Genomic DNA, 13,998 nt, shown 5'->3' on the forward strand with positions numbered 1-13,998 from the left:
TCCTGCCTAACTTCTTACAGCTTCTTGTTTCATCATTTGCATCCCTTGGCTTCCATTTGTCATTTGTTTTGCTGCTTCTGTTTCCCCAGAGGTACCTCATCTCTAAGGAATGAAATGTTTTGAGCCAATGCCTGGAGGCCCCGTGTTAATTTGTTTTATGGCCCTTTTCTCCAAGCTCTTCCCTCCTGTTTTCCGCAAGCTGAAATTCCTTTTTCATCTAGAGTAGCCATTTGAATCAGCGAGTTGAAAACATCGCCATCAATCACGTTCGTGCTCCGGTCTAATTTTCAAGTGTCCAAGTGATTTAGAAACTGGATTTCCATTTGTAGAAGTGATCAAAGCCCCTCTGCCGGATTTGAAGGCATTTTGGAGTTTATGTCCATTTATCTGAAGGAGAGTTCAGCTCCTAAACACATGCCATAACGATGTTCTGCCTCAGGGCTGCCATCCTCAAAGGCATGTCGCTTTCCAGCATCTGCTGAAATCATAGGTTCTATGGTGAGAGAAGAATTCAGGTGTTGCGAGGTAGGTTTTGCAATATTATGCTCTAAACTCAGTGACAGACTGTTTTGTAAATCCCAAGAGCTACAGCTAAAAGGCGTAAGTAACAGTGCAAGCAGAACTTTCGCATCTCCTTCTCCTCCTCCGGTCTCTTTCACCTCTCCTTCCCCCCCTCTTCCCTTGTCTGGGCAGGATTCTGCTCTCGAGGATGGAGGAATACCATCCCCTGAGCCCCTGTTTCAGGCACTAACTGCAGCGCGTTTGTCTTTAAAATAATTCAAGGCCACTAGAAAAAGCAGCTGCTCCAAACTCAGAGTCGTCTAAATGATGTGGGTTCCAGTGCCTTGGCCCCATCTGACCTAGGAACACCGTGTCCACGTCAGAAGAGTTGGCTCAGCCGTGCCACGCGGCGTCTCGAAATCCCATCCTCCCTTTGGCTTTGATGTGCTTTGTTTTCAACGCGCTGTTTACCGTTCTGCTTCCCCCACAGTCAAAGGAACAGCAGCACCTGTGGGCAGACATCACCCAAACAGACTGAGGGCCGCCATCAGGATCTTGCCAACCTGTGGCCGAGCTGCTAACCCGGCTCTTCAGGCACATCAAGATTGAATAACCGACCCATTAAAAAAGGACAGCAAATTGAACTGCACTGAGCCCCCATCGGTCATGCCTTAAATGATTGATAGAATAAAGCATTCTCCTGCAGCTCTGAACTGCAGATTGGCTCATCCGTCATGTGGAGCTTCCTTTTGTTTTTGTCGATAAGCTACAGGTTAGATAGAAGGAGGAGCTGAACCCGGCAACAGACTTCTGTCTGATATAAATAAGGCGTTAACCCTCCCAGCAGCAGATACAGAAGTACCAAATAAATGATTACAGTCCTTAATTCTCATTTATCTTGAGGACTTAAGCAATTGGTACAAGATTTGGGCTATCAACTGCACAGCCAACCTCTCCGTGGGTGCCACGCACCAGCTCTTTCACTGGACGTACAATTTTTAGCGATAGAAGAACAAGTGAGAGCAAACTTCTAAGAATAAATAAGCACACCGATGCGTTGTTACGGGCTCGCTGTCCCCCTTAAGTGATAATTATTGCTAATGGCTAATGCAGTTGGATGAAAAGTACGAGCAGAATGAGTTATGCTCCACTGATCTTTTCTCTGTTTGCTTCTTTACGTTCACAGGGAATCGGGTGAGGTTGCAAAAGAGAAATTGTGTGTTCTGCGAGGTTTCAGTAGCCTTGCAGCATGAGTCTTGCTTTACAAATGAAACGTAACAATCCCAGGGTGTTGCAAAGAGAACAGCCAGAGAAAGGTGCAGTCTCCTTGGTGACCCCATTTACCTCTTGTGTTGCAATGGGGATTCTGCATGCTGCAGTGTTGAATCGTGTTTGGGTTGCTTCGTGGCATCTTGCTGCAAGCAGCAAAAGAAGCGTTGGATGGAAAGCCACAGGATGAGTGATGGCTCTTGGCAGGTTCATTCATCAACAGCGTTATTACTCATTTCATACACTGCCACCAGCTAACATAGCAAAAACACAGCAAGCAAAACGTGCCTAACAAATGATTGCTTCATGTACTGAAAGGGTCGAGTACACCGGTGCAATAAGCTTTCACAAAGCAGCACATCAGTGCAGGAAAATGATCAGAAAGCTGCGGAATCAATGACAAAAAAGCCTGGAGGGCCTTGACAGATTGCTCGCCTGTCCTAGGCAGGATGAACTTTCCTATATCCTACTGCCATTCTTTAAGATGTGCAATGATAAATTTTGAGGAAACCGGTCGAGAAGTTCCCGGTGTTTGTCAAACAGCACATCGAAGCCAGTGAAAGGTTAATGATGCACCAGTCATGTTTTCCATTTGATAGTTGGTAATTAACAAATATCACGGCCAAGACGTCTCAGATGAAGCAATCAAGAAGCCATAAAGGGATATCTAGTTGCAGACATTCGCATTTTAGCTGATTTGCTCGGTGGTGAGAAAGCACTGGTCTAATCAGAGCAGGGTGCAGCAGCCAGGGCACCCCACGCTGCTCACCTGCAGCAGGGCACGTGTGCTCTGCGTCTCCACCCCCCAAGGTTTTGTTCTCCTTTGTGCTCTGCGAGCATTTCTCAGCAGTGAGTCAAGGCCAGGATTCCCCTACAGAGCGCCGTGCAGCACAGGGCAGGATTGTGCACCTGGCATTGCCCTATCTAGTGGCTACTTAAGGGTTTTACAGAACTGCCTTCTGCTTGGAAAGAACTCGAGCCAAAAGTCCTGACCAGTCGTAGTTTTCTTCATCATTAATGCCTTGGTGAGGTCCTCTGTAAGTTTAATGTAGTACTTTGGTAGTGTGGGAAGTCACAAGGAGATTGGAAATGTCCCGTCGGGTCGATGAAGGCAATGCCTTTGCACACTTGGACCCAAGCTTAAAACCACAGCCTCACGCTAAGAGTACTGATGTTGGGAACCTTAAAACAGCTTGAGGAGAACTGCCAAAATCTGGTTTCGTGCAGCTGGGTGGCAAGAAGGTGGTTCTGCTCGTACTCTTCCTCCTTTTCTTTACTGCACTAGCTTTCACTCTAATGATCCTTTCCTCCCCCCGTGGCCGGCCTTCAACAAGAAGTCTGATGGGAGGAGTAAGAGCTCAGAGCACGGTGCCAAGTTCCTCTTTGGTCGGTGACTCACGGGAGCTTCCCAGCTGCCACCACCCCTTCCTGCCGGCGCTCAGCGAGGGGTGACTCAGGTGTGCTGGGAACTGCGCTCCCTGCCCCTTGTGTGGGGGCTCGTTGGAGGGTGCCAGGAGGGAAAGGGACGTGTTGGAACTAGCTGCTTCGCCGGCAGCGAGGCTCCTTTTACAAAGAGAATGCTTTGTTCGGAGCTGGAAGGTAAAGCAGGAAATTCAGAGTCTCTCCATCACACGAACAGCCGGACAGCACCAAAAGTTCCCAGTAGGGTCCAGTGAAAATCTCGCCTTGCAAGCTGACAGCAAGGGAAGGGAAGTTTCTCTTCCCATCACGCTTCCCCTGGATTCACAATGCACAGCTGCAGCTGAGCACGGTCTGCCCGTGCACGCAGAGGGCAATCGCACCCCAACCACCACAGGTCTGACTGGCTGCCAGCAGTGGTGAGTTGGGACTGACGGGCAGCAGCACGCGACCTTCTGTCCAGAGGAACTGCAGGAACAACAGGAAAAAGAGCAGCTTTTGGGCCAGCCTTTTTCATCCCAATTAAACCTGAGTGGGCTATTGCTTTGTGCTTCAGTCAATGAGGATGATGTGGAAGTGATAAATCATTCGAGAGCTCAAAAAAAAAAAAAAAAAAGCTGTGCTATGACTGATCATTTCAGTTCTGCTGTTTGATTCCGCTCACAATTGCAGCTAATGTCCAGAGCAGCCTGTTCTGGCATGCAGGCATCACTTGTGGTTATGCTCTGCCTTCCTCTTCCCTGGATCTTTTATTTTTAGTTTTTTTCACGTGGCGGTGCTGATGACTTAAGAAACGTTTTATTGAACTCTCATTGGCAAAAGCTGCTGTGAGGTGTGCTTGTACAGGGGCAGGCTGTGAATGTAATGGTTTCCCCATCTGCTTGCTTTAAAATAAAGGGAAAAAACAAGGTTCAACCCCACCTGACAGCTGATGTAAGGCTCAGCCCTTCTCCCCTCCTCAGTAATCACATTATTCACTGGGATGGAAAAACAGAGCCGGTGTTAATTTCCTCCATTTCCACACCTTGCCGTGCAGCACAAGCTCCTGCCACCTCTTGCCCTTTGGGGACCAATTAGTGCAGGTGAAACCAAACACAGCAGCAGTGTTGCTAGGGATGGGAGATGGGGACTTAGCGCAACTTTGGGAGCCCGGCAAGAAATCTGGAGGGGCAATTGTAAGCCTCGTAGAAAGGAAAGCTGGAGGTGATTTGGAAACGTATGGCGGCTGCTGGGAGCATCCCCAGGGTCTGTGATAGGCAGCTTTGAGGAGGGATGCTGCCTCTGGAGGAGTGGTGCAGCACCGGGGGCCTCCAAGCTTGGGTCCTGTGGACTTTGCAGAGTTCTTTCCCATCCATATGGTGACACTGTCAGAATCCAGCCTGTTACTGGAGGCAGGTAGAGGGCGAGCCTGAAGAAATGCTTGAGGAATTCGAACTCGGCGCATTTAGGCTTCTGTAGATGGGCCTAAGGAGCGATGGAGTGGCTCGTGTTCTGCTTCTTGCGCCTCTGACCCCTCCATTCCCACTGACTTAGAGGGAGAAATGAGTCACAGACAGCTTTAAAAACGTCTAAAAAATCAAAACCAGCCACCTTGGAGGAGATGCAGGACGGCACCGCGTTTTCCCTGCTCCTTTGTTTCTCTGGTTTCCTCTCTCAGCTCAGAACACGTGGGCACAGCTCCCACAGTCTGCAAACATCTTGGATCTCGCTCCTGTGTGCCTGCTTCACAACTTCTTCCTCTAGAAACAGCCCCTTCCCAGCTTTGTTCCTGTAATTACAGCACCACGCAGGACAGACGGGGAGAGAAGGGCCGTAATTAGGATCCGTTCAAGAAGGCATTTCCTGCACTGAGCACAGATCTCCTGCCAGCACTGCCTCTGCTGCCTCCCGACCGCTCGTTCTGCATGCAGTGCCAGCTGTCACAAGGCACGCTTCGCCTCCTTTGGCTTTGTGCAAAACTTTTATTCTCCTTTTCCCCCCCCCATCCCTTTCCCTGATGGTGCCGTCAAGTGAAGCTCACTGTACAATGGCACTGCTCTGTGCTGCTCTAGCATCTTTCATCTCAAGGTTCAATGCTGTACTCAGACATTCCCTGTGAACCGACTGCATTTTAATTTCTCTTCATTTGGTGGTTGGGCGTGCTCGTGTTCCTTAGGTTATTCTGAGATATTCAGTCTAAAGCTGCGCCTTCGGAGACTGTGAATGAATTTCCCTCTGTGAAGGGGTTTTCTATATTAGCAGACAAAGGACCACTGTAGTTTCTGTAGCAGCCTCCAAGGCAGTGGCTTCCAGTGCGGTGTAGGACCACAGCTATGATGGAGATACAAGGACAATTCATTTCCCAAGTCACTACGTTGAAGGTTCCTGGAATGACAAATCTGTGTTGCAAGAAAAATAGGTCAGGTTTTCCCTCAGTGTAACGCCTTTGGGACAGGCTGACATCTGAGATCTGTATGACTGATGTCCTTTATAACAATAAATTGTTTCTATTGGAAAGAAGGATCAGCGTCGGTCTCCTGTTGGAGAGCTGAGAAGTGTAACTTTGCTAAGCACACCTCTAACACTGAACGGGCAGTTTGTAAAGTCTATGATTTCCTGACATCTGCCAGGTTGGAGAAGATATTTTGTGTTTTTATTGTTTCTGCTATTTGGCATTCAGATGTGCAGTCAGTGAAGCACTGCTTGGTTTCCTCATTTGAATGATCCATGCAAAGTTGATCTCTAATTTACAAATGGCATTTTGCTCACTCTTTTCTGGCTGTGTTGGTCCCAGAAGCTCCTGTAGGACTGCAGAGCTGCAGCGCATGTTCTCTTCCTGCAGGCATCATCCACGCTACGTTTAGGCCTTCTTTCAAGGCTTTCTTTTTTGACCCCTTCTCTGAGGACAAGGCTTGATGCCTCTTACCCTGACAGAATTATAGGACCACTCAGGTTGGAAAAGATCTCTAAGATCAACCAATCCAACCACCCACCTACCACCAGTACTGCCCACCAAACCATGCTGTCCCTCAGTGTTATGTCCACCCTTCCCTTAGACACCTCCACAACAGTGACTCCCCACCTCCCTGGGCAACCTGTGCCAGTGCATCACTACTCTTTCAGAGAAGAAATTCTTCCTCCTATCCAACCTGATGACACACTCACTGTCTAAAAACTGTATAAAACAGACCTCAAAGGCACCCTGTCAGGTAGCGTGCTTGTCCCACTGTGTACCTGCCTTGCTAATGCTGTTCCATGGCAGCAGGCAAGTCTGTGTCGAAGATAAATGGTCAGGATAATTGATCATCCATTCATGTGTTTTCGGAGTTACTCCACATCTCAGGAACTCTTTCGGGATTCCAGAATTGGTTGGACTTACCTAAGCCTGCTTTACCTATTCAAACAGATGCTGTTGCCAACAGCGTGGATAGCAGCAGGTAAACCAGGGTTCATAAGGAAAGAGAGGCCTTCTCCCATCTCCATCTTTACATTACAGGGAGGTTCAGATCAAAACTCTTGTTAGGATCTCAACAAAGTTCAGTCACCAGCCATGATGACTGCGCTTGATGTTCCCGAGTATTCACAGCATAAAACCTCTGCCTGTGTCACACAAGCAAAGGGATTTGGCAGCAGGGCCCTTGGACTGAGACCCAGCTGGTCCCTGGGCACAGAGCAGCGGCTGCACGCCGTGATGCTGAGCCCCAGCAGTGGGATGCTCTGAGCCAAACAGGTTTGCGTTGCTCAGCAAAGTGACCTGCGACTGACCCCTCCAGACACCGTCTCTGCTCTGCATGCTCACAGATTAATGTTGTTTAGAGATTGGCCGAGCTCATGAGGTCATCTCATTTTTACAGACGCTGTGCGTGGCACTGGCAAACTGGCTTTGAAATACCCCTTGCATCCCACTCCCATGATGAAGACTCCATTCCCAAGGCCAAGTTCTCTGCACTGCTCCGTGGGTTCCCTTTCTGATGGTGGCTGCTCCGTGGCTGCTTGCCCACCCAGATGACTCCACGGACGTGGATCTGCACCGACCTCTGCCTCGGCGTGCAGGTGAGTGCTGCAGCTTCTGCAGATGAGAAGCATAAGGTCTGCTCAGCTCTCATGGCTCTAGGAAAACCCCAGCGTGGCTCAGGAGGTTCGGATTGGGCCACTCACTGTTCTTGCAGAGCCCTCCTGCCCTCGCCACGCAAACCCCAGCTCAGCATGACAGCACCTTTCCTCGCCCCAGACCGGTAATCAAACAATCCATGTGCAAATCCAGCCCAACCCAGAAATAATTTGCACAAAACAAAGCAGCGGAGTCACCTGTCCAATAAGGCACGGCAGACGGTTTGGATTTCTTCAGTTTTAAAGCGTTTCTTAGCAGTTAGGGCTGAATGCAGTTGATTTTTGCTGATCGAAACAGGAGGTAGGTCAGGGTGTTCGGTCTGTTTTTGCTACGCAGTGGTCTGTTGTTTTAAACAGCAGTCTGTTGTATCAGACCTGAGTGAAAAAACCACCAGGAAACAAGAGGTTTAAAGCTGCTGAGGAAGGTGGTGTGTTTGTTCAGCATTGCACGGATTTCTGTGTCAGAGAAGACACAGAAATCTGGCTCGTTGCACGCATCGAGCCAGAAATCAGATGAGGTTTTGTTTCTTTTGCTGCCTCATTTTATCATCATTACTAATTGCAGGGTCAGAGGTTTGAAATGGCTCAGTTGTGTTCTGTTGCAAGGGACAGGAGGGAGGTGCGTTTCTTTCAAGTAATGCGACTGGTTTCTGCACCTGGTGCTGCAGAGTTGGGATCAGGTATTCCTGCAGCTCTGGAAAACAGCAGCAGCTCTGCAGGTACGTCTAAGTGTGATGCAGGCATTGCCTTCCGCTGTGGCTTGGCATGTGAAAGCAACACAGCCAAAATCCTGGCAACACAGACCAGCAGCTTAGAGATAATCCTCAAGGACCCCATCTTTAAGAAAGGGGTTCATTTTTTCCTCTCAGTTGGTTCCTGCAGGTAGGAAATACGGGGAATTGCATATCAGTGACAGTCAACCATGTTGTAAGTATGAATCACGGCTCAACAGTGCCCAGGACATTTGCTATTTGAACAGGGAAAAGAGCAGGGAACTTCTCAGAACCCAGCTTGGCAGACTTGTTGAGGACCTGTCTCAGTGCAGCTGCCAGGGCCCTTCCTGCACGTTCAGAGCTGCTCCAAACAGAGGAGAGAGCTTCTGCGTGTGGTCCGAGGAAACCTCGGCAAGGAAGGTGCAACAAGTCTTTGAACTTCGTGGGAAAGATATGGACAAAAGCAATGAGGGACTGAGCAATGCCACGGCCATGAACCGAACTGCAGTGTGCAGGGAAGGAAGCAGCCAGCCTAAGCTGGCCATCCCCAGACGTGCTTTCCTACAGTTAACAACCAAACTCCTGCAGTCCTCAGAGGGAGCAGGTTTGGGTGTAATAACGCAGCCAACAGCGTTCAAAGTAAGATTTCAGGTGGGGTTTTTCCCACTGGGCCCAACAATCTAGAGCTGTTTGGGGTCTTTTTGTACGTTTTGGATCTTGCGGTCGGCTCTGCATTGCGAGATTCTGCTCCTGCTCCTGCTGTAATCTGGAGCTTGCCTGCTCTCGGGAGTGAAAATTATGCCCATTGTTCTACTTTTGTGGGTACTTGTGCTGCAGTTCACTGACTTGATCTGCAGCAAACCTGTTTTTAACAGCAGATCTCAAGTGGAAGATTGTTCAAAAGGAAAGGCGTGTCTCTCTGATTAGCTGAGTTGAAGTCACCTGACCCTGAACAAATAGTTCCTGACCTGAATTTTATGTTGACTTTATTTACTTAATATAGAAACGTTAAAACTGGGCTGCAGTGAACCGCGTGTCTTTAACCGTTTCTTTTCTTGGTACTGTTTGTAGGCTGATGGAGGATCGTGGTGCTGTGCCGGGGATGCGGCGATGTTGCTGCTGCATCAGTTTCCCTCCATGAATTCATCAGCTTTGCCAGGTGGAGGGTTTCAAGAAAGCAGGTACATGCAAAGCTGTTGCAACATGTAATGGAAGCCCGATGGGAGGGAGCCGCTTACTCATGGAGCCGTACCATGGGCTGATGATTCAGAAGCCTGCATGCCACCAGCTCTGCACAGCGAGAGGAGGAAGGTGCTGACTCTCCTGGTAGCACTGCTGGCACGAGGCGGTGGTGAAGTCAGGGCTCTATTTGCTCTGTCACGCGATGCAATTAGGAAAGATCTGCTCCTTCTGTGACTGCTGTCTGAACCGGCAAGCGCATATTGGAATGGAAACCGTCTCCGTGTGGGCAGAGATGTTGACAGTGCCACTTGGTTGCCCAGTAGGTTCCTGATTACACATTAAGCTGGTGCACAGGGAAAAGGAACACTGCTTGCTCTAATGAAAAGATACAGTGGGCAAGGAGAAGGAAACCAGATCAATGTTCAGAGTTTCTTTGCTGGATGTGACAGCTGGAGGAGCTTGGCTGCTGCTGCTAGCTCTTGATAGGCATGTATAGACAAATTGCATGTGAGCCATTCTTCCTCCTCGTGTGATCTTAGCTGAGTTTTCTCTCAGCCTCCCTGTACCTATAATACTTGATATAGTCTTTGAGGAAGTCAGCCCATCGCTCCAGTAGTAGCATGGGATTTGCAGCTGTTGCCTGCATTTAGACCACGGTACTGGGGTTTGTCCACATGCCCTCTTGCAGGCTCACCCAGCCCTGCCAGACTTGGCCTGTCCACTTGAGCAGCTCACAATCTCACTTGGTTCTAGAAATCCATATTTTCAGAGCAAAGGTCTGTGTGAAGAGGAAGAGGAGAGATGAGGGAGACAATGCAAACTGGAAGAGCACACAGAAGGGAGAACATTTGTCAGCGCTGCTTGCAGAGGCGCAGCCGTGGCCACCAGGCTCCATTTACCTGCCCAGTTGCTGGGCCTTCCTGAATGTACTAGAGATTAGCAGGGCAGGAAAACACCTGCTTCCACTTAACCGATCTGAGAGGAAACAAAAGGCAAGAAAAGCTATGGCCTGTACAACGCAGGACTGGATGAAAGGTAATATGCAGCTTCAGATTGGCAGTTGGCAGCCATAACCCTCAATTTAAAGCAGCTGAGAGTCCCAGCTCTTTAGATCTGAAATCTTGCTGCTATGAAGATGAAAGACTTTGTTTTCCCTCCTTTTTTTTTTTTTTTTTCCCTCCTCCCTTTTTTTTTCTTCTTCTTTTCATTCAACTGTGGCCAAATGATGAATAGGCAGATGGGAGTCCGGGCAAACCCAGGTGCCAGGCTGCTGCGCTGGATAATAGGCATCAAGGAGGGGCAGGTAACTGCCAGAAGGAAAGACAGAAGCATTCAGATGCTCATACACGAGCATAGGGACCCCTTCCGCTTTCCTCTGGGGGAAGATGAAGTTGGTTGGATGACCACAGAAAAGGCTTCAGCGTAGACACGGGGCTGACATTCTGGTGATAGAAAAGAAGGGAATTGAGTTTGGCGAGGGTTGGTTGCTGCTCAGCGCCTCCGCAAGCAAGGCTTTGAGGAAGGCTTTTAAGGTTTGATTCTCAAAATTCATGTGTTGAACTGACTATTCAGGAGGTGAGCAAACCGGGGCTTAGCATCGTTTGAAGTACACTGTCAGCAGGCTCTTGGTTTTCCTCCGTTTGCTTTGACTGGAGCCAGAAAGCTTCTCCTGGCTGTTAACAAACTGGTTACACCAGGGGTACCCACCACAACACCGCAGTCTGGGCCCCTTGAAATGATTAAAGGAAGAGCCCATGGGGCTCTCTTTGGTGCCAGGGTAAGGTTTTTATGCCTGTGCACAGGGCAGGGCAGGGAGGACGCCTTACCTTTCCCTCTTTCACCAGCTTGTGCCCCGCGGAAGCGTAATTTAAACCCAGGAGATCGGACGGTTGGCCTTAAGTTGGTGTGTTTACAAAGAGGGGGCAAACAGAAGGTAAGGACTGCAAGATTATAAAACTTTCTTTCCGTGTTCAAATAAACTCGTGTTAGCCCGACTCGCCTGCCCACAGCCTGTGTCATCTCTGGAGCAGTAAAGAAACTGTGCAACGTACCTGTGACCTTACGCACCACCACTGGCAAAACGTGTTTTAGCTGCAGCGTTTGGCTGCATGCAAGCTGTCCCTCCAGGTTATTGTACCGCTGCAAAGAGCAATGCACTTCTCCCCTCCTCCTTTGCTTGCTTAACTTGTTAAGACATGGAAGGTTCCTCCTGCTATGACTCCTATTCCTGACCTGACAGGTGGTGCCTTGAGCTGAACTTTGCTCTCGCAAACACGGCTCAGTTTCACATATCAGCCTCCCGAGGAGTGGGCTCGCCCATCTGCCCAGAATTTAGTGATTCCAGCAAGGTGTGCTGCAGCAACCGTCCCCAGTGCTGGGCCGAGCACAGGCACTCACTGCACAAGCAAACGAGGTGCAAGGATTCCGTGTGCTCAATCTCGTGCCTCTAACTCCATAGACTGTGCAACGAGCTGCTGAGCACAGGTACCGAGATGAAAGAGATGGAGGCCATGCAGGAAGTGATACTGCTGTCTACAGCCCTCAGATGAAAAGAGTGAACACCTGTATGGATCTGCCCCGGGGTGACCCCTTCCTGCAGAGCTGCGCGAGGAACAAAGAGCTGTAATATTGGATCAGAAGTCCAGTGTGCTTGGCAGCCTGTTTTCCACAAGTACATAATAGGGACTTATCGAGAAGAAAGAGGAATGGGCTGCTAAGAAGAATGGCTGTGAGATGGTTTGTTGACAGGAGATGTTTCTTCCCAAAGCAAGCAGTGCTCCAAGTTGAACTGTGTGGTGAGGAGCGTTTGCATCCTTTCATTAGCCGGTCCAAAGCCATTCCCCACAGCAGTGGTTTGTGTTTTCATGTGAGCATCTGCTTCCTACCAAACTTTTGGTGTCAGTGACATCCTGTGGTGTAGGGCTGTATGGATCTGGATCTGAGTTTGGGGTGATTTTCGGGGCAGGGTTCCTGTCTGCTTTAGCTTATCTGCATTTATCTGAGGAGGAATTATTCATGTGAGCATTTGGTGTGCTTGCTGCCCAGACAGAGCCCGTTTGTTCCAACAACCACAGAAACAAACGTTTCAGCAGTAGGTGTAACAAGCTGCACATTAATCTTTTTAAAGATGAAAAATATGCAATAAGGTCTTCTCTGCTGTGCTTCATGGAGGTTTATGAAGTGGGGAGCCAACACCTTCAGCAGGAGTACATCATTACAGCATGCCAGGAATCAAATCCCATGTCCTAGGTAGCTTATATTTCTGGAATTGTAATAAATGAATAAATAGATACAGAAGGCAGGCAAGGGTTTGTCCAGCCTGGTGGTGTCACCTCTTGTGTTGCAACTTGACTTTCTGAGGCCATACAGCTGTTGTGAAATCTCACTTCAGCATACATGGGAAACCATTTGTTTACTATTGCTGCATTAGAAAAGAATAGGAGAGGCTCAGCTGGCTGGATCATTATAAGGCACCGGTGGGTATTGAATAGCTTAGTCCTCTCCTTCATGTTCTTATGCTGTAAATCATTTATTGGGAAGTTGGGTACATCTGAGTCCAGCCAGTACATAACTATTTCTGATATAAATGGACTGTTTGGAGTGAAACAACTCCTGAAGAATAGAAGTGAAAACTGTTTTCAGTTTCACAGGCTTATATGGCAGTGTAATCCTCCGGCTGTAAGTATCTGTACTGATGGAAATAGGAAGGTATGAAAAATCAAAGCACTGGGCTGGAACGTAAAATCGCATGGATGTTCTGGTTCTGTATGATGTTAAGCAAGCCACTTCAGCTCTGTTAATCTCTCTGGTTTAATTCCTCCCATAGAGAACAGTGTGCTCATTCTTTACAGACATCTTCAAGCCAGCATCATGACTTTTGTGAGGTGTGCAGCCGATGGGCTGAATAACACCCCAGACACTGAGCTGAGACTCATCCCAAAGACAGATCAGAGGTTCGTGGCATTAACACACATGAGATTGTCAAGGGGGATCTTCAGGGATGTCAAAGAACAAAATCACCATCGGTTTCATTACAGTGCCAGATGAAAGTCTCCCTGGTGTGCAGCTTCTAGTGTGCAAAAGATGAGAGAATCACCAGCCTGAAGCAAGGTACAACAGCCACGCTCGGGTAGGACTGAGATGATAGAGGAGGGTTTAGGATTACCATCAAACAAGTATGTCACATGTAAATATTCTCTGTTTGCAAACAAATGGCTCTTGTGTACTAACCAAGGCCAGGGTGTAGATTGTTGCTGATAATAAGTTTTTTGGTGCTGTTGTTGTTGTGATAACAGAGAGGCTCGTTTGCAGGCGTTTCTGCAGAACGAAATGGTTGATTTATTCTGTCACAAAACTCAGTCTTCTGTGTTACCCCTAGAGGCCAGGTAGAAAGCAATAAATGAACAGAGGGCAGAAAAATGCAATCGTGGGGAAATGGGATTTGGGTGGCAGAGTGGCCAAGCATCCCAGTCTTTTGGGTTGTAACCCTGTGGAGTTTATTGACCGTTACTCAAACCTTGGAATGGCTTTGATAGGACCCTGAAAAAAAGAAAAAAAAGAGAATGGGAGTGTGTGGCAAAAGAGTGCTTTTCCAGGCTTTTAAACAGATAGGATGGAGATGGAAGGGGTGGCTTGTGTTGCACAGAGGGGGGAAAGATGTGAATTTGGCTTGGTTGGCCTGAGGGGGGGTGAGATCCAGGTTTGCATCACACCTGCTAACAGAGCTCAGCCATGCCCCAGGGGCTGCGTCCCACCTCCCAGTCACGGTGCATTTATCCCACTGGGGAACAGTGCTGAGGAGGTTGGTAGTTTCCTATAGATTATA

The sequence above is a fragment of the Lagopus leucura genome, unplaced genomic scaffold, assembly GCF_019238085.1.
Source record: "Lagopus leucura isolate 7727_CA_CO unplaced genomic scaffold, USGS_WTPT01 Super-Scaffold_100037, whole genome shotgun sequence".
Classification (NCBI taxonomy): Eukaryota; Metazoa; Chordata; class Aves; order Galliformes; family Phasianidae; genus Lagopus; species Lagopus leucura.